Source organism: Ambystoma mexicanum, chromosome 11 (genome assembly GCF_040938575.1).
Source record: "Ambystoma mexicanum isolate Mex_15411 chromosome 11, UKY_AmexF1_1, whole genome shotgun sequence".
Lineage (NCBI taxonomy): Eukaryota > Metazoa > Chordata > Amphibia > Caudata > Ambystomatidae > Ambystoma > Ambystoma mexicanum.
In genome coordinates this window covers 1,403,143,586-1,403,169,504 of record NC_090934.1, presented here as the reverse complement: position 1 = coordinate 1,403,169,504, position 25,919 = coordinate 1,403,143,586, and the positions used below count along the sequence as shown (strand labels likewise).

Below are 25,919 nucleotides of genomic sequence, written 5' to 3'. Positions count from 1 at the left end.
AGAGACACGGTACCCCTCCTTTCCATTTCGGGAGGAACCCTCAATCCCAGATGCAGTTAACTGGGTATTGCTCCCTCTGCCCCACTGACCCTGAAATCTGCCCTTCCCGAGCTGTCATGGGCTATTGTCCCTTTCAGCCACATGATTGCACAAATCCCATTTTGAATAAATTGTATTCCAGTACTGAGACGAGGAAGAAGATTATGAAAGAGTATCTGTATATCAGTCAGGCATGTCTGAATAATGGACTTCACCAAGGTCAGGTACTTGAGCATAATGATCCACGCTCATTTAATACTTCTCACAGGTATAAGAAGGCAGGTCTTGTAACATGGCCAGTCGAACACCATCTATGATCGGTAAGATAGCTGGAAGCAGGAGTCAGTAGAAATGGAGTTGCAGTGGAGATGTAGTCGTGAAAGCAGCTGTGGTGGACCAGTACTAGAGGCACAGTACACCGGTACCGGGAACCCTGGGTGGCGGGGGTTTGGTCTTACGATAAGAAAATGAACAAGGACTCTTTTCTGCAAAGGTCTCCCTAATTCAGCAACAGTGAAGGTGTGTCTGTGACCGTTGGTGGCAAAATGCGCCGGGACTGCCAAGTCTTGTAACTGGTGTGAGATCAGAAGCTCTTCACTACAGAGATGGTATCGCAGGGAGCAGTGCCAAGTTTGGCTGTTCCGAAGAAGTCTGAAGCAAATGCTCATTGTCTTCATGTGTTAGGCGAACACCAGAGTGGAAAAGGGGTGGGTAAGAGGTCTGGTTGAAAAGAAGCAGCAAAGTGTTTTCAGAAGGGAGTTCGTAGCAAGAAGATTTTGGCTGGCGGCAGAGTAGAGCTATTAGACCAATGAGTTTCTGGGAGAAGTGAAATACTGGGCTACTCAGCATGCGAACATGGGACAAGAACCTTTGCAACAGTATCCCGTAGTCTGAAGGCATCGTTGAGAAAAGTGAACTTGAAAGTCTTGTACTTAAGTAACGACAAAGTAACAAACCATTTGTGAAACCCATTGAGTTATTCAATGAGGGGGAAGCATCTCGCAAACGCCTTTGCACCAAATAGAAAGGCTGAATCATTGTGTCTCTGAGTGCTTAAAGATCAACTGTTTCAGAAAAAGGCTTTGTTTAACAAGCATGACCTCAAGCCAAATGGGTTGTGGAACTGGTAGTGCCTAAAGTAAAAAGAAATAACAATGTCGAAGTCCAGTGAATATTGAATTGTAAAGGGTTACTAGATATAAAGGAACAAAGTATATTGAACGCCAAACTGAATGGAAAGTCCTATTTGAAGGAGATCATGACAAAATGAATAGCGAACTAACATACATTTGAAGTTAATCTAACATTAAATATTGGCACTATGAGCAGAGTTAATACATATGGAAAACTGAAAAAAACGTTGGCATTTAAACTACCAACGTGAGAGAAAGGCATAACTCTGTGGCAACGTACAGAATGATGCAAAAGAGGATTATATTAACCAAGGAGAATACAAGTGTAGGACATCAAAAGCCTAACTCGGAGGAGCCTGTGAAGGGGCCAAGCAAAGCTAAAGGAACTTATGGTTGCGCAACCTGTACTGGGTAGACTGTGTTGTCTGATAATTGCGTCTAGTCCAGAGAGCCCTAAATACTGACCGCATAAAACATTGAAATTGAACCACGAACAACTGTGAAACCATTGGTAAAGCAAGCTAGAAGGGGGTCAAGTGGACCTATTGTTTTCTGATATTGAACATTGAGTGAATGAAGTTTGCAAAAGTGCTACAATTAACTCTTGGGGAAAGGAACCCTGACTGAGAGCTGCAAGAATTGGGAAACACTTTCTTGGGGAAGGGAACTTAAAGAGATCCTTGTCTTTGGTGTGAACTGTGCTATATTGAATCTGGGAAAGAGAACCACAAGACCTCCTTTTTGTGTGAACTGTAGTACATCAAACCTGGGGAAGGAAAGTTCAAGATCTGGCGGGATACTGTTGAAACAAACAACTATTGGAACTGTTATATTATATGGCATTTATAACGCAGCTATACACAAGTGTTTCAAAGCGTGATTTGAACTTGGATAGGGAATCCAAGAAGAACATTGAACCAAGAACAGTTGAGACTTTGCTTTTGCACACTATTTTGTTTTTTGAGATTCCCCACACCATGCTTAGCTCTGCTCGCCCTGATGCCCTGCAGCTTCCATCCTGCCCAATTTGTATGACCTGCTGCCAGCGCCATATTGGGGTAAGGCCATGACACCCCTTTGTGCAATTTGCACATCGCGCCAACCGTTGCAAACAAATAGCACTGAAATTGTGCTTACGGGTGCCTGCAGCTGCTGCTTTGCACCATCAACCTTTTTCATCCATTCATACCCATTATTGCTGTTTTTGTTCCTGAAATGTGCATTTTGCCATCTCTGGCACTGTTTGTTTGGCCCTGCAAGATGGTCGCTTTCATTTCTCTGCATCAACTTGCCTGGCCAGCCCTCACCCCCTTTTCCCATTGGTTGCCATTGGTCCTAAAGGCCAATCATTGCAACCGCTAGGCGGGAGCCGGTCAAGCTTCCAAGGCCCACAACTTGCTCCCTGTCTGCTCCCTGTCTGCTCCCTGTCTGCTCCCTGTCTGCTCCAAGGTGCGACGCTGACCCCCCCCCCTTTCTGTATGCCTGAATGTGCCTTCACAACTTAACCCTCCGCATCTGTGTCGCTGCCGCCCTGCAACATGGGGGGTGGAGGGGAGGGGGTTGGGCTCCTTGGATGTGCCCATCTGTTTGACTTTTGCATCTCTGTCTCGCAGCTGCCCTGCAACATGGGGTTAGGCTCCATGAATGTGCTCACCTTTTGCAACTTTGCTTGTGATGGAATTACCTTTGTACGGTTCTCTATGATGTAGTCACTTCCTGCGCTTCCTTTATGTAACCAGAAGCACTGTAACCAATTTCTTAAGCATAAGCGCCTAGATGCCATTCAACTTCTCCTTGGTGACCTCAACATCCATCTTGATTCTACCTGGGCCTCATCCGTACTCTTTTGCAACCTCTGCAAATCACTCTCCCTCTCTATCCTTCCATCCGGCCAGACTCGCTCTGCTGGGCACACACTTGATGTCTTGATCTCATCCGACCTCCCACTCTCTATCCCCCTTTACACCCCTCTCTACTGGAGTGATCACTGCCTCCTCTCATCTCTCCATCTTCTCCCCCCAAGTCAAGTCCACCCCTAGATTGCCACCCACCTTCTCGGATATTGGTCCCATGAAGCGTGCGTCAGTTGAGGCCTTCGCTGCTACCCCCCTACACCCCAGGCTGACTTACACCCTGACATGGCCCTCTCGCTTCTCACCTCTATTTTTGCTACTCCTGATACTCTTGCCCCTGTCATGAGGATTCGTTTGAAGTCCAAATCCAAGTGCACATCTTGGTATGAATTCTAGCTACACTTAAACGGAAGTGTAGGGCGGCGGAAAGGAAATGGAGGGCTTGTCGCTCATCCTCCGACAAACTGGCCTGCCGCCTGCTCCAATGGCAATAATGGCTTGCTCTCCGCACTAAGAAAAGAGTCCACATAAAAGCCTGTGTCTCTGCAGCATCTAACAACTCGGCCGTACTCTTCAAAATCTGCAAGGAGCTGGCCAACCCTGCTGCAGTCTCCACCTCTCCTCTCTCCTCCCAGGCGCTCTGCAATGCCCTTGCCTCTCACTTTAGCTGTAAAACTCTGGACATCCTGCCCACCCTCTCCTCTGCTCCCGCTCCACCTACCTTTCCTTTTCGTCTTGCTGACTCTCCCTCAGCTACCCCTCCCCCTTTCTCCTCTTTTCCTCTTTTCTGCTCCCCTGATCAGGTTGCTAGACCAGTCTGATCTATGAAAACCTCCTCAAAACTGGTCCATCCCTGTTCCTCTAAAGTCATTAAGGACCACATTGACACCCTTGCTTTGGCCCTTGCCGATTTCGGCAACCTCTCCTTTGCTTCTGGCCCTTTCCCCTCCCCTCTTAAGCACTCCCTTGTGCATCCTCTCCTCAAGAAATTCACTGCTGACCCATCATGTCCGACAAACTATCGCCCAATCTCCATCACTCCCTTCTTGGGTAAGCTCCTGGAAAAGCCTGCCATCTCTCAACTTAATCTTCATTCTGACTCTGTTGGCTCCCTGCATGACCACCAATCTAGCTTCAGAGCTGCCAGAAACATGGAAACTGCTCTCCTGAACATCCGTGAAGACCTGCTTTCCAACCTTGACTCTAACACTCCCTCTGTCCTCATCTTACTCGATCTCTCCTCTGCGTTCGACAGTCAACCATACCACCCCGCTCAATCGTCTGTGACAACCTGGGTATCCCTGATCAGGCTATGGCCTGGCTGACCTCTTTTCTCCCTGGTCGACCCTCCCAGGTACAACTTGGGTCCTTTCTATCTTCTATCTCCCTCTCCACTTGTGGTGTCCCCCAGGGGTCAAACCTTTTGCCCTGGCTTTTCAACCAATACCTAGCAACTCTTGCCTATTGCATCTCCATTTTCTGCTCAACTTTCCAGTGATATGCTGACGACACCCAACTCATTTTCAAGCTTCCTTCAGCCTCCTCCTCTCCTTCTCTCATCTCCGACTGTTTAAGCGCCATTCAGAATTGGTGTGCCACCAATGATCTATGTCTAAATGCCAACTAGATTGAGATCCTCCTTATTGGTACACCATCTCCATCCTTTCCTCTCACTCTCTGGCCGGCCTCCCTTGGTCCTCCGCCTACCCCTACTTGTGTGCACAAGAACCTCAGGGTTACCTTTGACTCTACACTCTTTCTCCGCACACATCAATGAAGTCTCCAAAAAGTCATTGTTTTATTGCACCTCCTTAAAGGTACTCTGCCTTTACTCTCCTTCCCTCAAAAGCTCACTGTCTCCCAAGGTCTGGTTCTCTCCAGACTGGATTACTGTAGTAACAGCCTCTTCCTAAATATTCCTGCCTCAAGCCCTGGGATCCTATCTCTCCAGCCCTGAAATCCCTTCATTGGCTCCCAGTGAATGCAAGGATTACATTTAAAACCCTCTGCATTATCCACAAGACTTTCTTAGGCCTTGGTCCAAAATACCTTCAACTGTCACTCCGTAAATACCTCCCCTTGCGAGCCCTTCGCTCCTCTACTTCTAACTCCCTCAGGCTTAGTCATTTTGCAAAGAAACGAGTTGGGGGCAGATCTGTCTTCTGCTGGTGCCTCCCTTTCGAAAAGCCTCCCGGCCATCCTGAAACTTGAGGAAAACCATCTCCGGTTCCGAAAACCTCTCAAGACCTTCCTCTTTGCCTCTGCCTCTACCCCCTTTTCCCCTGTTGATCTGTTTTCTTCTCTTGGCATCGTGCACCTGGCCACACTCTGTCATGCCACCCTCTGCACTAGGGCTCTGTATCTGTACCCATACAGTCCCCCTCCCACTGTTCTTCTGCACTTGTCAGATATACCCTATCTGACCATTCTTCACCTGCCACATGCTCGCTGCACTCACTACCTTTTACTTATTTATTTTATTTAATATTCTGTTTCTCATCTGCTCTGCACTTTCCACCCCCCTCCCCTTACATGCACTTTCCCTTTGTTTCCCTTTTCCATGCACTTGCGCTTTCTTAGATGTCACTGGGCCTAGTAAGATCGCTGTTTATTTTTATTTTGTTTTCTCCCTTGTTCTCCTCCCTTTTGCCTGGTCGCGCTATGAAACACTTGTGTACAAGCATGATATAAATAAAATATCATTATCGTACCTGCAGGTTTTGGGAGCTATATATAAATAAATGTGAAGGCAAGCACAGGTTTTGACATAGACAGACTCTTTCATTTGGACTTACTTTAGGTGGGGACATTCTACCATAATTTTAGGGCAAGTTAGGCATTAACCCATCCTGATATTTAATCAAGACTCTGTTATTGAATCTAAATCTGTCTGTCTCATCTCGGGATACCATGTCTGCCTCACAGGTTACAAACCTTTTAAAGAATTGTGCGGGTCTGAGAGCTGTAAGATTTTCCCATCTCTGTTGCAGGCATGCTTTACTGTCTTGTCAGGTACTGTGACTTTGAAGATGTCTTTGGAGGAGTTGCGGTTCCCAGACCAGTGCCTTGCGACCTCTCCGACGCTTGGTTTTCCTACCAACTGTCCCTGCTCCCAAACCTCCTCGGGCTGCTTACCGGCGACCTCCGGTTGTCTGTGGGCTTCTCTTCCCCACTCGGGCTTCTTGTGGCCTCTCCATGAACCATGGCATCCTGTCTGCGTTCCTCTGCCAGGACTCTGCGCACACCAGCCCTCCTCGTTGGCTGATTGTCCTGCCCTTTGCCTTCTTGTCTGCTCGGACCACTGTGAAGTTACCAGGGATGCCTCTGCCAGTGGCGGCTCGGCCTCTGCAGTCCTGTGGTCTCCCTTGCATTGTCTGCTTTCAAAGTGCCTTGCTCCTCCTGGAAGGATCTGACGGGTCGTAAAGTCCCTCTTTCCTTTTTATGCTCTGCATGTATGGGTTTGTTTCACTTTGTCTGGACTGTTCATGTTGGTTCTGTGGAGCACTCCGCATTGCTCCGTACCTCCTCCTCGTCTCAGTATCTGTTTTTACTCTCAAGTGGGTTTCTTGTGTTCTTCTTTGTCCCAGTTTCTGCATTTGACTCACGTAGGTAGCCCCTATTCCTCTTCCCAGTACTTTCTAGGAAGTTCATGTCATCTACTCTACAAAGATGCATAGAAGTGTGTGGGGTTATGGGAGACTGTAGAGTAGGAGGAAGAGAGAGCTGGGGATATGTTTTGTGCGGACAGCGTTCTTCCCAGAGAGTTGTCCCTAGTCCGATAGGGGGAATCCTACCCCATGAGATACACCCGCTGAGTACCACCTCCGGGGGACTATCGGGTAGCGGCCTCACCTCTCTGGCCTCATGGGAAGGGGAAGGGACAACATCCAAGGATTCGTCACACAACCTTCTAAAATAAATTGTATCCAAAAAAGTGAATATGTGTAGTAACATGTGTTTCTTTCCAGGGCGTATTGGCTTGCTTGTTGATATGTGGTGCAGACAGCGGCTTGGCCAAGACGAGGGCGATGACTGCTGGGTGACCCAAGTAAAGGGAGAACTAAGGTAATGTTTTATAAAGGTCCAATTGTCGGTGAATGCGGCCTGTGAGGAAATGTATTTTGCTGTAACTGGGTAATACCTTTTTAAAAAGCAACTTATGCCAGTGTAAAGTAGAGGATAATACTGCTATACCTAAAGCTTTCAATGCATTTTTCATTATACAGAAATTCAAGGACCTAAAGAGGGCACTTCTTCTTGCAGAGGCAGACTTCTCATTGCCATTTACCACTAAATAGCTTATGCCAATTAGCAGGCCATATCTTCAACTCGTCTTTTTGCTACTTGATGTTTGGGGAAGAATGCTGGCACTTGTAGGCCTAATCTGCGTAACCTTTATAATAGCCAATTACGCTTCATTACATGGGAGGCCAAGCTTATTGTTCAGAAAACATCCATCATTAGCCTTTGACAACAGCGGTCTAATGTTTTACGCAGGATGGTCTTCTCCTTCCTTTGCCTCTTCTCTCATATGGAATCCCACATGGCCTGCGTCACAGAATGTGTTGTTACTTCTCACAATGGTCTAGTCAAAATGGCAAGTGACCAATGCATTGGTGTCTGTGTGCAAAGCTTGTTTTCTGCCTTGAACCCAGCCTGGCGGAGGAGTTAGTCGTTCTTCCCGGATTAGAATTAATAAGCATGGTTGTAGGCTGAGGATTTCTTAGCTAAATAGTTTGAACAGTGCCAGTATATGGACGTGAGAATCTGTACAGGTGGTACCAGTTCATCAGGGCTTCCTGTCTCAGCATGCAGTTAGTTGTGGCTCTTGTTAAATTGCAGTGAGACTCACCCATTTGGATACAATGGGGATTAAAGTTTTCAGGCAGTAGTCAGTCAAGTGATTCTGTGTTTGGGTAGTGTAGTGTTCAATCCATATCTGAGGCCAAGGAGGTGGTGGGTTTATTCTCAGGAGGTACAGGTGAGCAACTGGATAACGGCATAGGCTCAGGCCACCTTTCCTTATGGAATGCTTTCCTGAACAGAATAGCTTTGAGGTCTTTCCTGTAGCGTCAGTGATTGGTTTGCAGCTGCTCATCCTCTGGTAAAGTGTTCAACTTTGAAGACTTTGTATTTAGAGTTCAATGCCCATTCCCTGTGTGCTCCTGAACTATGGTATACAGAGGATCCTGTTGCTGATGGATATTAAGTTCCCATGTGAAGTTCATGTCCTTGGTGTTATTACCAGATTGCTCAGTGCCTCGTGCACTGGATTTTGTGCTTTATTCTTTGTTCTGAGCCAGTGAAAAGCTTTTTAGATTATGGCGATGCTGTTGTTTTTGATTATACCCTGGTTAGTCTGAGGATCCCTGTTTTCAGACTTCTTCCAGGGGTTTGTTTATTTGGGTATGCCCACATAAAGACTTGTTATAATAATGCAATCGGCATATGCAAAATTCATGGACCACCTCTGCTTTGCGGTTATGATTCCCAGAACAGTACAATATTTCTCATCCTGCAGAGTTTGAAGTGTGAACATTCGAGATAATTTATTTGGGACTTAAGTTTGAGCAAGACTAAAAAATCATGGTTGACCAGGTCAGAAACAAAGGGGAGGGGGCAGGGCGATGGGAGTGTGGTTGCAGGGCCTGTTGAGAGTAGGATTTCGGTTTTTACTTATGTTAAGGCACAAAAAACTGCAGATCATGCAGTCCTGAATTTACATCGGGTAGTTTTTGTCATGGTGTTTGCCATTGATGTTTCATAGGTGGATTTGGTTTCGAGTCCTCTGTGCACTGCTGAAATAAGTGTGCATCGATTCTAGGACTGCAGCGAAAAGCCAGGCAGAGCGTTTGGAAAACTGCGAAACCCAGAATGGGAGATGATTCGCTTTTTAGGTGTAGAATCCATTTAGCATTTAGATCTACCCGGATTCACTGAGGGAATAATCCCTGCCAGTGGTGACGCCAATTTTCCATTTAAGGCCCTGGATCAGGCCGATGTACTCCATAGTGTTAAATGCTGCAGAAAAACATAAGGCAGGGTTTTGGAAAATTCTATTGATTGATGTGATTTCTGCAACCTGTGACTATCCAGATGTTTTGCACTTTGACACCCATGACCCATCCTAATTGATTTTGGTTGCTAGGGTGTATGGGAATTGTAGTACAAAATATATGTAGGGTCCAAAGTGGCACTCCCCTGCCATACTGGGTCGGAATCCAAATGAATGGGTGTGGATGAGTTGTTATTCCCCTCTGCATTCCTGCAATTGCCCTGTTCCCATCTTCTCTAAGATGTGTGCTTCTAACGGCGACTTTGAAGATATTTTCACTCATTTCATTTTAAATGCTCTCCACCCTTACAGCCATCCTTCCCTGTTGCCCTCCCCCTTTCTCTTCAGTGTTGTAGTTTCCTGTGGTTAAATCTCCCACTTGTTTTCCTCATTAAACTTAGCCTTGTTTTTGACAATTGAATTCTTCTTTGTGCCCCAAAACTTAGTCCCAGGCAGTCGTCAGTGTTCTGGGCACTCCTGATATTACAGGGTCTCTTTTGGCTTGTTTTATTCTTTTGGGGCGAGCCTCCAAGGTCAAAAATTCACTTTCATTCCCCATATTACTGTTTTCAATACATCGGTCTCATTTCCCACATGTCTAAATGAAAACACTCTATTGCACCAATATGCCAAACTTCCTGGTTCCTGAGGTAAACTGAAAAATCTAGCAGTGCTTGTTAGTGCTTTGGTCCCTCTCTCCATTGTATTGTTTGGGCTCACAGGATGGCTGCATACTCATGCATCGGTGATATCATCTCAGCAATTTCCTTCCTGACCCCATCTGCCCTCATGGAGCTCAAGATTTTACAAACATTGGGACTTAGCTTCTTCTCTAGAAGGGCACACACTGTTCACTAAGAGCTACAAATGGTAGGCAACAGCGTCCTTGGGTGTCTTCTTAGGGTTAAGTGGGCACAGAAGTTTTTAATAAAGGGCACAGGGCTGTTAGCAAGAGTAGTCATTCTGTTCAGTTCCCCACGGGCCAAATGTTGTCCACCTCTCAATCCCCCTCTGCTCAAATTTGAAATGATTGCTCAAGTGTCCGATGTGGTCCCTTGCCCAGTGGTGACAACCTTTTGTTAATTTTGGGGACATTTCATGATTTATCTGTATATTGATGACAGTCTGAGTGAGACTGACTTGTGGTTTGATACCTAAAACAAGCTGTTCACTGATAACTGGCATTCATGTTTAATTTAGTTTCTAAAATGGGATTCCTTGGATACATTGACTGCAGTGAAAGACCCATTTATCTGAAAAAACACACACCCTGTGCAAGCCTGTTTTAGTTCAGCTATAATTTGAAGCATCAATGGGGCAGAAAACTAGACATTTAAAAGGTACATGTATCTTTGTTTCTATATTGCATTATCCCAAAAAGTAAGTCGCCAGCTGTGCTTGCTATGAAAGTTAATATATTTGAAGCAGTTCAAACAGTGTCAGAAACTGAGTAAATGCAAAATGCAGTACAATTAAGGTTTGACAGTTTGCATCAGGAATTAAGTGAAGTTTAAACAGAATTGATGCAGGGGATATGGCTCCAAGCAGATGTTGGCTCTGAGCTCTGACCAGTTGTAGACCTGTTGTATGCCTGCCTGTCCTCCCCACTCAATAGAAAAACATGATCCCGGTGTTGTCAAAGATCCCTCGGAGGTTGTGGAACTCTGCCAAAGGCGTGTTTCAACTTGCCGAGACAAGTCTGGAGTAGTGAGGAACTGCAAGTTGGCCGCCACTGGAGAGAAGCGCTGTTTATGGTGGCTGAGGTGAGATGAGTACTCTTTTGCCATTTTGGTGCCGGAGGTGAGAGGAATTGCAAGTGAAGATGCAGCAGCTGTCTGTGCGGCTGGAGGAGTTTTAGGAATGGCTGCAGTGAGTTAATGTATGCCTACAGTTGGGTAGACTCTGGGATGCCAGACCAGGGGGCTCTGCGCATGCTAGGTCCACTAGGTGAGGGCTCTCCTTGACAATTGAAAGTGGGTGTATGAATGGTCTTCAGTGCTGATGGATTCTGTCTTGCTTATGCTATTGTGGACACCCATGGCTGCATCGGATGATATTGATCTGTCCGAGGGTTTGTTGGTTTAATCAAATTTCATCTATAGAAAGTTCCTGTTTTTAATAGTTGCCGCAATCTTAGGAAATGTAAGCTCGCTTGGTTTATTTCATTGGTTCCACTGCAAGCCCTGGTCTGTTACTTAGCTATGTCATTCTGTCGCACAGAGTTGATCTACTTCTTGCTCCATTTTTTCTGATCTGGGAATGGTCTTTATCCTTTCTCTGGGGTTTGGGATTTTGAACACCATGCCACATTGAGAAATCTTGCAGTTCTATAAAGCCGGCTGTACAGTGAATAATTCATATTGTTTTGCACATTTATAACAAATGAAGTAGCACCCTGGAAAACATGCCAACGATATTGAAAGTAGTTGATCAACTGCTTTTTTTTTCTTCTTTTAAAAAAAAAAAACATTTTATTGGGTTTTTAACAATATAACAATTGTTATCATCAGTGCGCTTTTTGAGATGCCTTGAATGTCCCAAGACCACAATTTTTCCGTCTTCAGTTCAGCCTTCGCTGGATGTCCATCATGGGCTGCCCATGTTGTCAGCGGAAGAAGCTTCCTCTACTGGATAAAATAATGACACTGTGAGCGCCACCCATTGATGTAGGTCTTCACTAGTGTCCAGTTTCTGTTCTCGTAGAGCATTCTCCCATGCCCCAGATTCTGCTGTAGTCCACTTTCGGAGGACCTCCCACCACTGTGTTGCGCTAGGGATTTTGGGGCTTTTCCACCCCATAGCGATGCGTCTCTTCGCTAGAATGTACATCAGGTCCATGAGCCTGTTCAGAGGTTTGTTTTTCCTGCTTTTTTTTAATATCTGCCCAGGATTCACGCCTTTGGTGATTGTACATCCAAGGTGAAGTCTGCCTCGGCCACCCTTTCAGCAGTTTGTGACCAAAAGGATTGTATAGTCTGGCATCCCCAAAACATGTGGGTCATCCCCACGCGGGGTTCGTTGCATTTTGGGCATTCTATGGTTCTCGCTCCCTTAAATTTGCAGATGACCTCAGGTGTGAGGTATGATATGTTAATGATATAGAACTGCATAAGTTGCATCGGGCGTTTCTGGATACTTCTTTGTGATAGTGTTATGGATTCCCATTCCTTATCCTCGAATTGCAGGCCTAGCTCCTGTTCCCATTTCTCTTTGCACTTTAGGTCTTGCTTAGATGTGCTGTCTACAATGTTTCGTAAAGCCTCAAGGTTTTGTCTCCTCCCTCAGCGGCGTTCAGCATATTTTCAATGGCTTTGTGCGCTGTTTCAAGGTTCTCAGCCTCTGGCCATCGGTCCGTGAGCCTTCTTACCACCGCTCCGTGGAGTAGGAACTGCCCTATTGTAGTCCCGAGGTCTCATGTAACTCTGCGAATGTTAAGATGCCCTGGTCGTCCACCAGGTCACCCAGGGTAGCGACTCCGCAGGGTTTCCCATGTGTTATCTCTTTCAGGCCCCCGGGTCTGTTTGTCATTGCTAAGATGGATTTCTGAATTCTGTCCTGGAGGGGCAGAGGTTCAGAAGGCCAGCCTAGTTTCTTGGAACAGGGTAACCTCTGGACAAGCCAGACCAATCAGAGTAGCGATCGTGGCGGTCAAGACTAGGTCTCAAGAGGGGTGAGGGTGACTGAAAGCCCGCAGTGAGGTACAAAGCAAGGATACTTACAAATTACTCCATCAGGTGTTATATTAAAAATATATACAAATTTATTACAAGGCCTTTGTACCATTGACTGTAGCGAGAAATCACAATAAAACTCAAGTAAAGCAACACATACCAAACCAATACAATATATATATATATATATACAAACGAGTCTAACGAGTCAGACGCACGAAATGTGTAGACCACCTAGATGGGGAGGAAAACAGGCAGTGCAAATAATAATTAGACCCAGTCCGCCTTCAGAGGCACCTAACTAAAAGGAAGTCCAAGCCCTACGAAGAGTGGAGCCTTGTGCTCAAAAGTACCTGAACACGCTGGTGCCAACGGGCAAAAAAGGGGAGTCTCTTCGAGGGAATCAGGCAGTTTAGTTTGGTGAACAAATGAAGATGAACAGAGCTCCGTGACTCTGCCGCGCAGCCTCCACTGTGGGCAGAAGCAGAGCGCGAGTACGGAAAGGCGTGCTGTTAGACACAGCGGGCAAAAGCTATGGGCTCCTGCAGGAGGGCGACCAGTTCCTAGCGATGCTACTCACCGGTCCCCGATGCAAGCAGACCAGGCTTCTCCGCGTCAGTTTCAGTGCTGGCAGGTTCAGATACAAGCAGGGGGCGTCTCGGCGTCGTGTAGATTCCGCAGAAGTTGAGTTGAGGTCGTCCCAAACGCAGTGAACCCACACAGTTTGTTACCAAGGCAGGGGAAAGGAGCGGCTGTGTGTATTTCAGCCAAATGTACACTACTCACTTCAGACCTGGGAATGCCAAGTGTACGAATCGTGTGAGAGTGATGAGGACTCGTAATGCAACACAACCTGATGGCGGTTACAGAGCAAGAATCTTGGGTAGGCTGGTCAGTCTGCTGGATGGCCCAGAGACACTTCCGAAGTCTTACGTGCAGGAGATGGTGAAGATGCCGAGAATAGTTGTTCCCACTATTCCAAGGGTCGAAGTACCAGTACAGGCCTTCTCGTTCGATCAGAAGTAGAAAGGGTTTCACCAAGCGACAGCAGTCCTTCAGCGGGTCACCAGCGATTCCTCGGTTCAGCCTCGTGGTTGCAGGATACTCGGCTCCTGTATTCCTTCGTTCGTGAGAACTCAGGAGATCGACATGGTAGTGGTGTTTCCAGCCCCCTCTTATCCACGGTTCCCTTCGCGCCAAAATGGAGGGGACCCAATGGGAGATCTGCTCACAAAACACTCACACCATACGTGGACCTATCACGGACCACGGAGGTCCCAGGCATTCACACCACTCTAGACTCTCTGGCCCCCAGGATGAGTATTGGGACCAGACATCCCAGCCCACATCCTGGAGGCACACACAAGGCCTGTAGAAGCCCGCGAAAGCATCTGTGTTTCGCGGGAAAGTACATGCCCAAATAAGGAAGGCCCCGGGTCGGCTTGACCTGGGCAAGGTGAAGGGGGCAAGACGGTCAGCGGACAGGACAACAAGCCTCGTGGTTTGGCCATTTTGGGAGCCAGGCCACCATTTTGGGCTAAGCACGAGAAACGCGCTTAAACGCCAAAAGGAGCTCAAAAACACAAAGAAACGATCGCTGCCACCAGTCCCGTCCGTGATTCACTTGCACCGTCAATCCCAAGAGAGTATCTAGGGCCTGTCGTAGACTAGAGACCCAAGAGAGCAGTAACTTAGCTTACAGTGCCCTCTTGTGTCACGTTGCGCGAAAGCTGCAACATGATAAAAGCACTACGGAAAACAACGTTTCCCGGTACTGACTGTCTTAAGGGCATGTCAGTTTCCCCGTATGAATGGAGCGAAAGCCCAGAGGAGTGCGGCAGAAGGCTGCACTTCTCTGGCAAAGTCTAGATCCTGGTGAAAACAGCAAAAAGTTTAGGGGTTGCCACATGGAAGGAAAATTACCCACAATTAAGAAATCTTTCCTAACAGTCATAAAAGCAGCTATCGGGATCTGAGGGGAATATGGGTTGTTTGTCTTCATGGTCTTGCAAGCTCGTTTCCAGATCTGGATCCCTAGTTTCATTAAGTATGGGTTGTGTTGAGTCGTGCTTGCTGGGGTACAGAAGAAGTCCTTGAGTAGCATGTGGGGGGATAGCCGGTTGTAGGAGTCGGGTGTCCGTTGTGGTTTCATCTACCATCCATTGTATTACGTGTTTCAGTTGGCCTGCTAAGTAATATAGTTCGAAGTTGGGGATTTTCAGGCCTCCCTTGTCGTAGGGTCTCTGCAATACTTCTAGTGCAAACAGGAAAGGGAGAGGTATCCACAAGTTGTGGACCCCTCGCGTCCCCTGCACACTTGGGGTTACTGTGAATAGACAGTCAATGGGTATACATTTCTAAGCAAAGATATCGGTGAATGTGTAAATCAACATGTTGAGGAAAAGATTTTTATGAATGGTTCCAAGAGTAATTCTTTTTCTAGTACAATGAGTATTAGGTCTGCCTATAAAAAGAAAGTTTAATTGTGATCTTTCTGTAACCAGCTACTACTTAGTAATGCTTAAAACAAATTGTCTTAACTATAAGTTCTAGGAAACATATATTTGTTTATTCACAAATATTATTCTGTTTGTAGTTTTAAAGTTTCACTTGTTCACATACATTAAATTTTATCAACAAGTAAATTGTATGTTATATCGGCAGACCTAATACTCATTGTACTAGTAAAAGAATTACTCTTGGAACCATTCATAAAAATCTTTTCCTCAACATGTTGATTTACACTTTTACTGATATCTTTGCTTAGAAATGTATACCCATTGACTGTCTATTCACAGTAACCCCGAGTGCGCAGGGGACGCGAGGGGTCCACAACTTGTGGATACCCCTCCCTTTCCTCTTTTCTTAAACTCACAACCTAGTGTCAGGGTTGTGTGTCTCTCTCCTCTGCACCTCATTACTAATCTAAAAACTATGAAATAGGTCCATTCCTGAACCAATTAGGTGTGCATACGTGTTAATTTCTTTTTTGTTGTATACTTCTAGTGCAACTATATGCCTCCCTCCATGCCATAGGAATCTTCTGCGGAGTTTAAGTCTTTGAAGAACTGCGGGGGGATGTTGAATGGGACTTTGGTGAAGAAGTGTAGGAGTCTGGGCAACACCACCATTTTAAGGAGCCCAGCTCTTACTGCCACTGAGTGGGAGTCTACCCCAGAAGTCCATTGATTGTTCTAGACTTATCTTTAGCTCTCACCGTGTTCAAGATGTGTTCGGTCTTAGGGTCTCGGTGGATGGTAATACCCAGATATTTGAAGGTGGTCTCCCACTTAAAGGCCATAGTTGGGAGACTTTCTTCTCTGGCCTCGCTTGGAGCTGCTAGGGGAAAAGAGGCACAACTTATCGTGATTCATTTGTATCCTCGTGTATATATGGAACCTGTCTAAAGTCTCCATTATGTACGGCAATATGTGTTCTGGGTTGTTTAGGTATAGCATCGTGTCATCTGTATACATAGAGACCAGATGGGCCACTCCGTCTGTCACTATACCCCCGTCCCTGTACTACTGCCGTAGGTATGCTGCTACAGGTTCAATGGCTATGATGTACAAAATGGGGGAGTGGAGAGGGACATGCCTGTCGCGTGCCCCTGTAGAGGTGCCGTTTGTTCAAGTAAGTATTGTTCATGAGTACCCTGGCCGTGGGGTCAGTATATGAGTTTGGTCCACTTTAAGAAGGCCGGCCCTATTCCCATCTTGGTCATGGTGGCGTGCAGCCAGTTCCACCGGACTGAATCGAATGCCTTAGTGGCATCCAAGGACGCCACTGCGCATTTCTCAGGCCTGCCGTTGGTACTGTATGACGTGGTGTAATTTGCATAGGTTCTCTGTAATGGTTCGCCCTGGCACATAGCCCGTCTGATTGTGTTGGATCAGTAGCGGGACCGCTTTCTGCAGCCTCCTCGCCAGCAGTGCTGTCGGGATCTTGTCTACGTTTAGCATAGATAGGGGCCTGTATGAGCTGCACTCCTCTCCATCCTTGCCAGGTTTTAGTAGTGGGATAATTGCGGCTTCTCTCATGGTGCATGGGAGGGTGCCTGTTTCGTATGCTTCCAACACTTGGGCTAGGAGAGGTGCCAGTGCGTCCTCATACATTTTATAAAACTCCCCCGGGAGCCCGTCAGTTCCAGGAGCCTTTCCTGATGGCAGGGATCTGATGGTGGCCGTAACCTCATATGGGGTGATGGGCTGATCCAGGGCGTTGGCCATTTGCAGTCTAGTTTGGGTAGCCTGATGATGTCCAAGACATCCTCTATTTCGGTATCCGTGGGCGACGGGGGATCGGTATAGAGGGCCTGAGAGAACCCAGTGAACGCCAAGTTTATCTCGACCTGCGTGCGCGCTACGTGCCGTCTGGTCTGTGGACCTGGCAGTTGGGCTTTCTGGGGCATACCGTTTTTAGAGCCAGGCTAGAAGCTTCCCTGGTTTGTCTCCGAGGGTGTGACTCCTTTCAATGTGTTGGTCTGAGGATGCTTTGGCTTCTAATTCCATCAGCTCTTCCTCGGTAGGTGCTAGTGAGGTCACTATGGACTTCTGGGCTCTGCCTATAGCTGCAATAATTTCCCCCCTCATAACCACTTTGTACGCCTCCCATGCTGTGCTAATGCGTTGCACGCTATTTTCATTTATTTGTCAGAAGTCCAGTGTGTTCTTCCTGATCTGTTCGCGGAAGGCCTCGTCCTTCAGGGCTTCGCCTCTTCCACGTGAGCGGTAGGGGTCTGGGTGCGAGCACCGTCCAAGTGGTTGTTAGTGGAGATTGGTCTGACAACACTCTGGCCAGGTATTGTGTCCCCCCAAACGAGGCCTGTTGCTCTTCGTTCGCGAATATATAGTCTAATCTAGTGTGTACAGCATGTGGGGGTGAATAGGAGTACTCTCGTTTCTCGGGGTGCTGCTACCTCCATAAGTCTTTAAACGCGTATTGCTGTGTTAGTGCCATCAATATTTTAGCGGGTGGGGAAGGGCGGGTGTGTTTGCTATCTGATCTGTCTTTGCGGGGTCTACGGTGCAATTGTGATCTCCCCATACCCCCCCCCCCATATCAGGGTGCTATCTCTGTATGGGCTGAGCCGATTGTATAGTGAACGAAAGAAGACTGTGGCATCGTGGTTGGGGGTATAAGTGTTAATTAGGCAGACTTCCTTTCCTTCTATTGTGCCATGTACCTGGGCCATTCTGCCTTCGTCGTCCGTTTTCGAGTGCATCAGTTTTATGGGGGTGGTTGGGGCGATCCAGATCAGGACTCCTCTTGCGAACGTGGCATACGTAGAGCCTATCAGTGTCCCTCTCCAGGGTTTAGCTAGTGCTGCAAGCTTTTGTGCTTCCGGATGGGTCTCCTGCAGGAGGGCGATTCCGACCTTGCTTCTTTATGAATGTGTGGATTTGGCGTTGCTTGACGTAGCTATTAATTCCTCTGACATTCCATGTCATGATTCTGATTTTGTCAGCCATGGATTTTGTGTGGGCAAAAGTTTGAGGGTGGGAAGGGGAACCCTAGCCCCAAGGGAGACGGACCGGGCCTAACGCTGGGCACTAGGAGAAAGGCGGGGCAGGCAACACCTGCTCCGCCGCGCCCAGCACAGCCACGGAACTCTGAGGAGGGGCAGTCGTGGGCGTTGTGGGGGGGGGGGTGTGCCGGAGAGAAACCTCCAACGAACGACGGGGAGACCGCACCGGCGTTCCGCGACAGGGAAGCATGCTGCACTGCCGCAGCGCCGGCCACTCTCACAGGAGCCCGGAACACTGGCGCTGCGGCAGAGCAGCCCGGAGGCGCACCCCTTCAGCGGGACACGGACTGACGCCTTCGGCGTTGAGCGGCGGCGGAGTTCAGGGTACAAGGAACCAGGCTCAACCCGACCGCTCAACGCCGAAGGAAATCATAAACGCAACACGGGGGCTCTCCCCCAATAGAGCCCCCTCCTTACCTGTAGAGGCGGTGGACGCGGGACCTCTCACCGGACCAGCAGATTGTGAAGCACCATGGTGGGGGTGGGGGTGGGGGGGGGGCGGGACCTATGGCGAAACAACACGGCAAGCTCCACTCCCATGCAGGGGGAGAGCTGGAAACATGGAGGGAAGGCTGAATCCAATCATTAGGGGGAAGGGAGAGGGAGGGGAGGCAGCAGCTCCATTTATGGAGGGAGGGCTCCTTGAGGCTCTACCAATCAGGAGGGGGGGGGGATGGACAGTGGCCCTGATTGGTCCTTTTCCCCATCCTAGGCACAGGTATAAGGGGGACTGGCCTAATGACCGTGGTGTTGCCTTTTGCAGGGAGAAGGAGAGGAGAGTGGAGGCAACTGGTGGGCCTATCCGGGTCAGAGCGAATAGGAAGCATTACCCAAGGAGAGCATACTCTGGTTCTTTTTCCCACCGTGAAGTAACTGTGGGACTACCTGGATCCAACCTTAGTGGTTAAACACAGAACATTAACCCTTGTTTCAATAAAGTACATTCAGCATCAACCTCGACTATTGTCCCGATTACCACAGTGGCGTTCGTGTCGGATCCTCCTTCGGTTCCGGCGGCTTTCGGTGCTCTTGGTTTTTCTGTATATAATTCCCCAACTAAAGTGCCAACTCCCAGGTTCCCCCCCCCCCAAAAACATTAAACTCCCCTGTAACCAAACCTGTCCAGCGAGGTTTCCCCCGTTCTGACTACCCAGTTTCAGCTCCATTTGACCTCTTAGTGGTCTCTTGGTGCCCTATGGGCAGGTCAAATATACCCAAACTACTTCTGGGGGCAGAAGAAGTCCGCTTCGGCTGCTATCGCGTTAGGAGCAGTCCGTCTTCAGTATGGCTCCTATTAGGATCTGTCTTGCTGCATTAGGATGTGAGTTTTGCTTTTTCCGTGTGTGCCTTGCCCAATTGCTGGTTTACGATGGTCTCTTAGGTTGTGGATTGCCGTGGTTTGCGCTCTTTAGCCTCAAGGTCAGGGATCCGCTCCCCGTCCATCCACTCTCTGGCTTCCGTTGGCGTATTGAACAGCTGCGCTTTGTTGTTATGCAGTACTTTCAATTTTGCTGGATTTAGAAGCATGTAGCGGAAACCTGCATTTTTCAGTCTTGCTTTGGTGAAAATGAATTGGGCTCTTTTCATTTGGACTTAAAGTGTAGTTGGGATATATGGCTATCATCGCTGAGGCTCTTTGTATGCGGCCGCCTGATCTCGAGAAGGCTAGGATTGTCTCCCTGTCTCTGTAGTTGAGCACCTGTGCAATTATTGGCCTGGGTGGGGTCCCCGGGGGCGGCCGTTTGCTAAGGGATCGATGGGCTCTCTCGATGGTGAAGCCTTGTGATAGTTTCTCCGCCCCGATTTCTTGCAGTAGGAGGTCTTCTATATAGTTAATGGGGTCGTTTCCTTCCGTGCCCTCTGGCAGGCCTAAAATTCAAATGTCATTTCGGCGCACCCGCTCTTCGGCCTCCTCAGCCCTATCTTCCAGGTTTTTCACCTTCTGCACCAGTTCGTCGACATCCTTCAGAAGCTGTGTTTTGGTCTAGGTGTTTTCTCGAACTTGGGTTTCGAGCACTTCGGTTCTGCTCGCAATAGTGCAGACGTCTTGTCGCAATAAGTCAATTGCTACTGCATCTTATTTTATTTTCCATTGTCGTTTGGAGCATTTTTATGGCCTCCAGGATCTGAGAGTTACCTGGTTCTGTCATTTCTGGAGGCTCGGGCTGCGTTGTTGTGGAGTCTGTGCTGCTGATGTCTGGTCTCGTTGATCCTCCAGCCGTATAGGTCTCCATGGTGGTCTGTTTCTGTTTGCCGCTTGCTCCTTTTGTGGACATTACACTATGGGCACGACGACCTGCCAGTTCCCTGAGCGGGATGTACCGTTAATGGAGGTGGTGCACTGCCTAGGCGCAACGCAGCTGCTGTACATGCACCGCGGGTCTCTCTCGGCGATCTTCGTGGCACTTGGGAGCTGTGCAATGTCGCATGCGTTCCCACAGGTGAGTTGGGTGGGTTCCTGGGCTTGTTATGGCATTGTCCGGCTGTTCGCCCGTGTCTCTATGGTCCTGGCGCACGTATGGAGCACCGGGGTGGGGGGGGTCCTTTGCTGCCGCCAAAGGTAGCCCGGCACCAATCTAGCCCGCCGTGTGAAGGCCCAGTGGGGCTAACAGTGATTTTTGTCAAGCTGTCCTGTGCAATGTTAGGTTCAGCGCCCCCGCTTGTACCCACGGCAGTGGCGCACAGTGTGCCGTTTGCGCCTATGGTGCACAGTTCCAGGCCTTGCTCCACCCGAGGCCCCGACCTCTGTGTCTCCAGTGTGGGTGAGGGCCTGTGGGGGCCGCTCGCCACCTGGGTGAAATGGACGCAGCTAACCCGGCTGGGTCCCCTCTCCCGCTGACTCCTCACCTTATGTCATCTTTGTGTTCTGCTGGGCGCTCCCGTGTGCAGGCTTCGGGCTCTTGTTTTGCCTCACCTCGCAGGCCTCTCCCTCTGTCTGGGTCCACCGCGTCGGGTCCGTGTGCTTCTCTCCTTCGCGCTGGGGGCAGTCTCATTCAGGTTGCCCCCTTGCCGCCTCTTCCATGGTCCCTCACGTCGCTGCAGGTGGTTCTCGCAGCGATCAGAATGCAGCGCTTCTGCCACCAGCCGGATTGCTCACGGCCAGTCTTCGTGCGGAACTCAGGGGCGCTGGGCCGGCCAGTGTCTCCGGGCGCGAACCTCTCCGCACCCCGGTTCCGGGCGGACACGCCTCTTGGGCTACCCCCAGGGTACCACTTTGGGCGAAGCTGCCCGGCGTGTCTCGCAGCAGTTGTGGCAGCTCTCCGTTGTTTGGGCTGCACGAAATCGTGGTTTTGCAGCAGTATAATGGGCATGTGTTGTGGAGCTAACTGGATATGCGTCCTTCTTACAAAACGGTTAGCCACGCCCCTCGTTGATCCACTGCTTATGTTGCACCAAATTGGAGCTCCAAAATAGTAACTCCTTTTTGCAGGATAAACCATTCACAAAATCTGATCTACTTGCTACTTTGGAGAATTTTAAGCATAAATGAACTGCAACGATCAGTTTGATTCTTTCAAAGATTAGATCACCTAGTTGCTAGCAAAGATTGTTAGTCAATATTTGACACATGGGTGAAAGGATAGACCCTAATAAAACTGCTATACAAGCAGTTTCTGAAATGCAAGATGAAGCGCTGAAAAGACTGAGCTGGTGGCTCTGGCTGGAAGCTAGACCAGCAATGTCAACATTTGGAGAATCTCTCCAGAAGGGAGAATATCAGGATTCGATTATTGAAAGAAAGTGAGGAGTGAAAAGGTATCTTTGCGTGTATGCAAACATTATTTGCTGATATTCTTGGCTCTGTTCTTACTTATTTTCTTGTCTCAGTCCAGTTACATAGAGTGGGAAGAGCAAATAAGGAGGAAATGGTAAAGCGAGTAATATAGTAGTTAAGGTCTCCTCATACAGAATCGAAGAGAAGCTCCTTTTTTGGTCTCACAGACAAACTCGCCTTTGCCTTGTGTTTTTTGAAGTACAATAATAAAAGGATTGGCAGGTTCACTATGGATGGCGCTTATGCTGAACGTTTCCACTTATGCATGATTGCCAAGGAGGTCTGATTCAAAGATACTATTTGCCATCTAACTGAAAAAATAACTCTGGGAATGGAGTCTCGAAGCTCTGGCACTGGATAAAGAAGGGCAATTCACAGGTGGCACAAATACTGCCCACTGAGAACGTTTGTAACTGCTTTGATTAAAGTCCTTTCTTACTTTGGTTTCTATTTGCTGTTCTGTCAGAGAGGAAAGGAATAGCTAAGTTCTTAGAAATGTGATTTTTTTGTTTATTTTTTTTATTTTTTGTTTTTTGGGGGTGATTATAAAATGTCTTTTTTTTTTAAAAAAGGTAACCAGTGGTGTGGTGGCCTTGGAGGGAGGGGTGCCAAGTATTACTTTCAAATTGTAGGCACCATCACAAACCCTCTGAAATTGTAGTTTCAAATTTCTCGGGTTATTTGATACCATTTGTTATTACTTAACATCCGAGATGCTCGATTTATTAACTTTTTTAGAAATTTCCCTCCTCACCACCATCGGACGTTGTTTAATTTCTAAAAGAATTCTAATGTTCTGTTTTTAATAACTTTTTACTGCAATTTTCGTTGACTGGGATGCAGAGTTCGTAAATCGAAGGTGTCTGTTTCAAAGGTTTTAACGCACCTCATGTTTCTCAATTGACCAACAAGTGCCTTTTATGCGATGTCTGCAAACATTTTATGCGGCTTCCTGATTGGTCTAGCGTTGTCCGCAGTCACTGAATCACAAAGTATGTCCGCCCACCGAACCAAGATGTATCACACTTTTTACTTCTTTTTAGCGTACGTTTTAGGAATTAAAAAAATGTAGTGTACGGATTAACACCAAGTATACAAAAGCATGCTTACGGGATAAGGCTCCTAGCACATGTTTGGTGCAAATTCGTCCAGCGGTTTGGGCTGTAGGCACAAGCAAACATTTTTTCCGATTTTTAAAGTCTATCGGGGGCCCACTCTCCCTTAATCCCCCTCCCTCAATCCACCTTGATTATTTTTTTGCAAAGGTTCGTGGGATTTGTCAAGCGGCACCAACATTCTAAGACACCCAAAAACTGCCCTTCCTATGGGAAAGTGGCCTTGGATACAAGTTTTGCATTATTACCTGAAGCTGGAAAGAGTGGCGCTAAGGCTTCTGGGTAATTGTTTGTGCTGATGACTGGCAAAAAGGTGTGAGCAAAGCTGAGGAAGGGAAATAAAGGCTTGTAAATAATATTCTGAAGTAAAGTGCCAGCAGGCAGGAGGCCTACCAGAAGAGGTTGAGGTATATCCTGTTGAAGTCTGTCCAGTAATTCAAGTACTGAGCTGTAGCAGTAACACTTAAGCTGTGGTGGTATAAAAACTTGTCAGTAGATGTCACAGTGAAGTGGAGCTGTGCTGTGGGTCAAAGGGGACTGTTCTCATTGTACCAACAGTAGAAGTGTGGTCGTTGAAAGAGAAGCATTAGCCCATAGAAAGCATCCTGACAAATATACCAATGTACAGTTGAACTGAAGAAGCCTTATAGAATTACATACTATTGACTTTGGGGAAATATTACACCTTCTTTTGAACTGTTGTAAGTTGTTTGGAAGGAGAGACAATTTATCATTACCAGGATTAACATTGGTGCAATTTCTTTGCTTCAAGCTGGAAGGGGATCTTTTCACCCAAGGACAAAACCGTGGCTACCAGTGGATTTTTGTTGTTTGCACTTTTTCTTTAACTTGGAAATATTTAGAACTGTTTCAAGATGTTTCTTTTCCTTTAAAGAACACAGAGTAAACTTGGAATCCTTGGGGAATGGATCAAACCCAGGATAAGAAAAGGTCAATTTAGATATTGAGTTAATGTGGTTTGTTTATGGTGTTGCTATATCGTTTCTTGTATGTTTGATGTTTAGTGTGAGGGCCCGTATACCCATGCTAGAAGAGATTGTTCCCTTAGCTTCTAGACTAGACCGGGACTTCCTCTGTAGTGTGGGGCAAGCAATGCTTTATTTTCAATTATTTACTTTAATAAAATGGCATGTTTCCAAACATCTACAAGTAGTTGGCCGTCTTGCATTACTAACTCCTACCTTCATATTTTGTTTCCTGTCATCGCAGACTGTCTGAGGTCAACAGAGCACTTTTCTCTTATCCTTTGACCTTCAATTGAAGCAGAATTAAACACCAGAGATTAGCTCAACTGGGGAAAAACCCCATGTCCAAGAATCAGAGGAGTCCAGAAATGTGACAAATGATTGCTTTTATTAATTCAAAAGCAGGGATGGGCGCACAGATTTCTGCAGCTTCCAAATGCACTCTCGGTTCATTGCAGGCAGGCCAGTAGCAAGGTTTTACTACACCGTTACATCACAATCAAAAAGTTACATTTCTGGACCTTAGGTGAGATAGGATTGGGTGAACAGTATAGGCCGATTTTACATCCTTTAGGGGATAGATCTGATTGGCCTAGCCATATCGGGTAGCTCTGCCTGGCACCATCCACATGAAGCCAGTGAGACCCTTCTCAGCTTTGGAAATTTACCAGCATGTGGGCACAATGATGGGTGGAGAGAATGGCTTCAGGCTCCCACCATTGTTACCATCTCTCTGACTCCTCTGGCACTGACCAAGGACATTCCAGCTTCCCGCTTCCTGCTGTTACATTTTTGCATTTTCTATCTTCAGTTTGATGGGAACAATGGATTGTGCCTGCCTCGGATGAATTGACCTTGTTCCCCAGGTTCAGATCACGCGTGTAAGGACTGTAGAATTGAACACTCTGCTTGAATTTATGAAGAATTTCAGCTCACAGCTGTTGCAGGTGTTCTATATTTTCTGTTTACTCAAAACACTCAGCGTCCTTTGCAGGGTTGGGCACAGTAACTGCACTAAGTGATGGAGAGAGTGGGCCCCACTTAAAAATATATTCTTCTTTAACTGTAAAAAGTTCAAAATTAATTTGGTTTGTCTAAAATTCTGAGTGGGGTGCAACCCACTATATCATGCCTCCATGCTAGGCATGCAAAATAGTGCTGATTAAATAATTGACCAAGGCTTGTTAGCCTTCGGTGTGGGTTATCAATTTTAAATGGTTGGCAGTATACAGGTTCAAATTCTTCTTGAAACTTGTTGTTTCTTAAAGTTTGTTCGTGAAAAAATAGGTTGTAGGTGTGTCGGGGCTATGAAATTATTTATTTGCGGATGCCAATGCATTTCAGACTAACATGTCCTACACGAGGGTGTTTCCTATTAGATCTGATCAATTACAAGCATTGATTTATACAGAAAGTCACACGGGACCATAGATACACATTTATGCATACCGTCAGATAATCATATTTTACCATTATGTTGCAAATTTCCCCATGTTATCGATGATGGTTAGACAACATTGATTTTTCACACTACGGTAGGATGAATGTATCAAAAGATAAATGATAAATCAATTACATAAACAGAATTAAATGGAAAAAGAATACAATCATTGGCGGGAGAGAGAGAGAGAGAGAGAGAGAAAAATAATGAAGGAAAACACAAAGCAAAGCAATCATTAACTGAAATAAATTACATTGATCAAATTTTCATTGTGTCAATTCGCCCATGCTGTGGACAATGAGTTAAAATGGTTTTAATGATGGT

The 25,919-nt window shown here is 47.1% G+C and overlaps 1 protein-coding gene across 2 annotated transcripts in view; it reads left to right on the top strand.

The window, feature by feature from the left end:
• ASB7 (ankyrin repeat and SOCS box containing 7) overlaps window positions 1-25,919 on the top strand; it is a 155,975-nt gene that overhangs the window by 20,463 nt on the left and 109,593 nt on the right. For both annotated transcript variants that reach the window (XM_069625029.1, XM_069625030.1), the window contains exon 2: window positions 6,994-7,090. The gene's annotated coding sequence lies outside the window, so the exon portion shown is untranslated. The remainder of the gene's footprint in view (window positions 1-6,993; window positions 7,091-25,919) is intronic.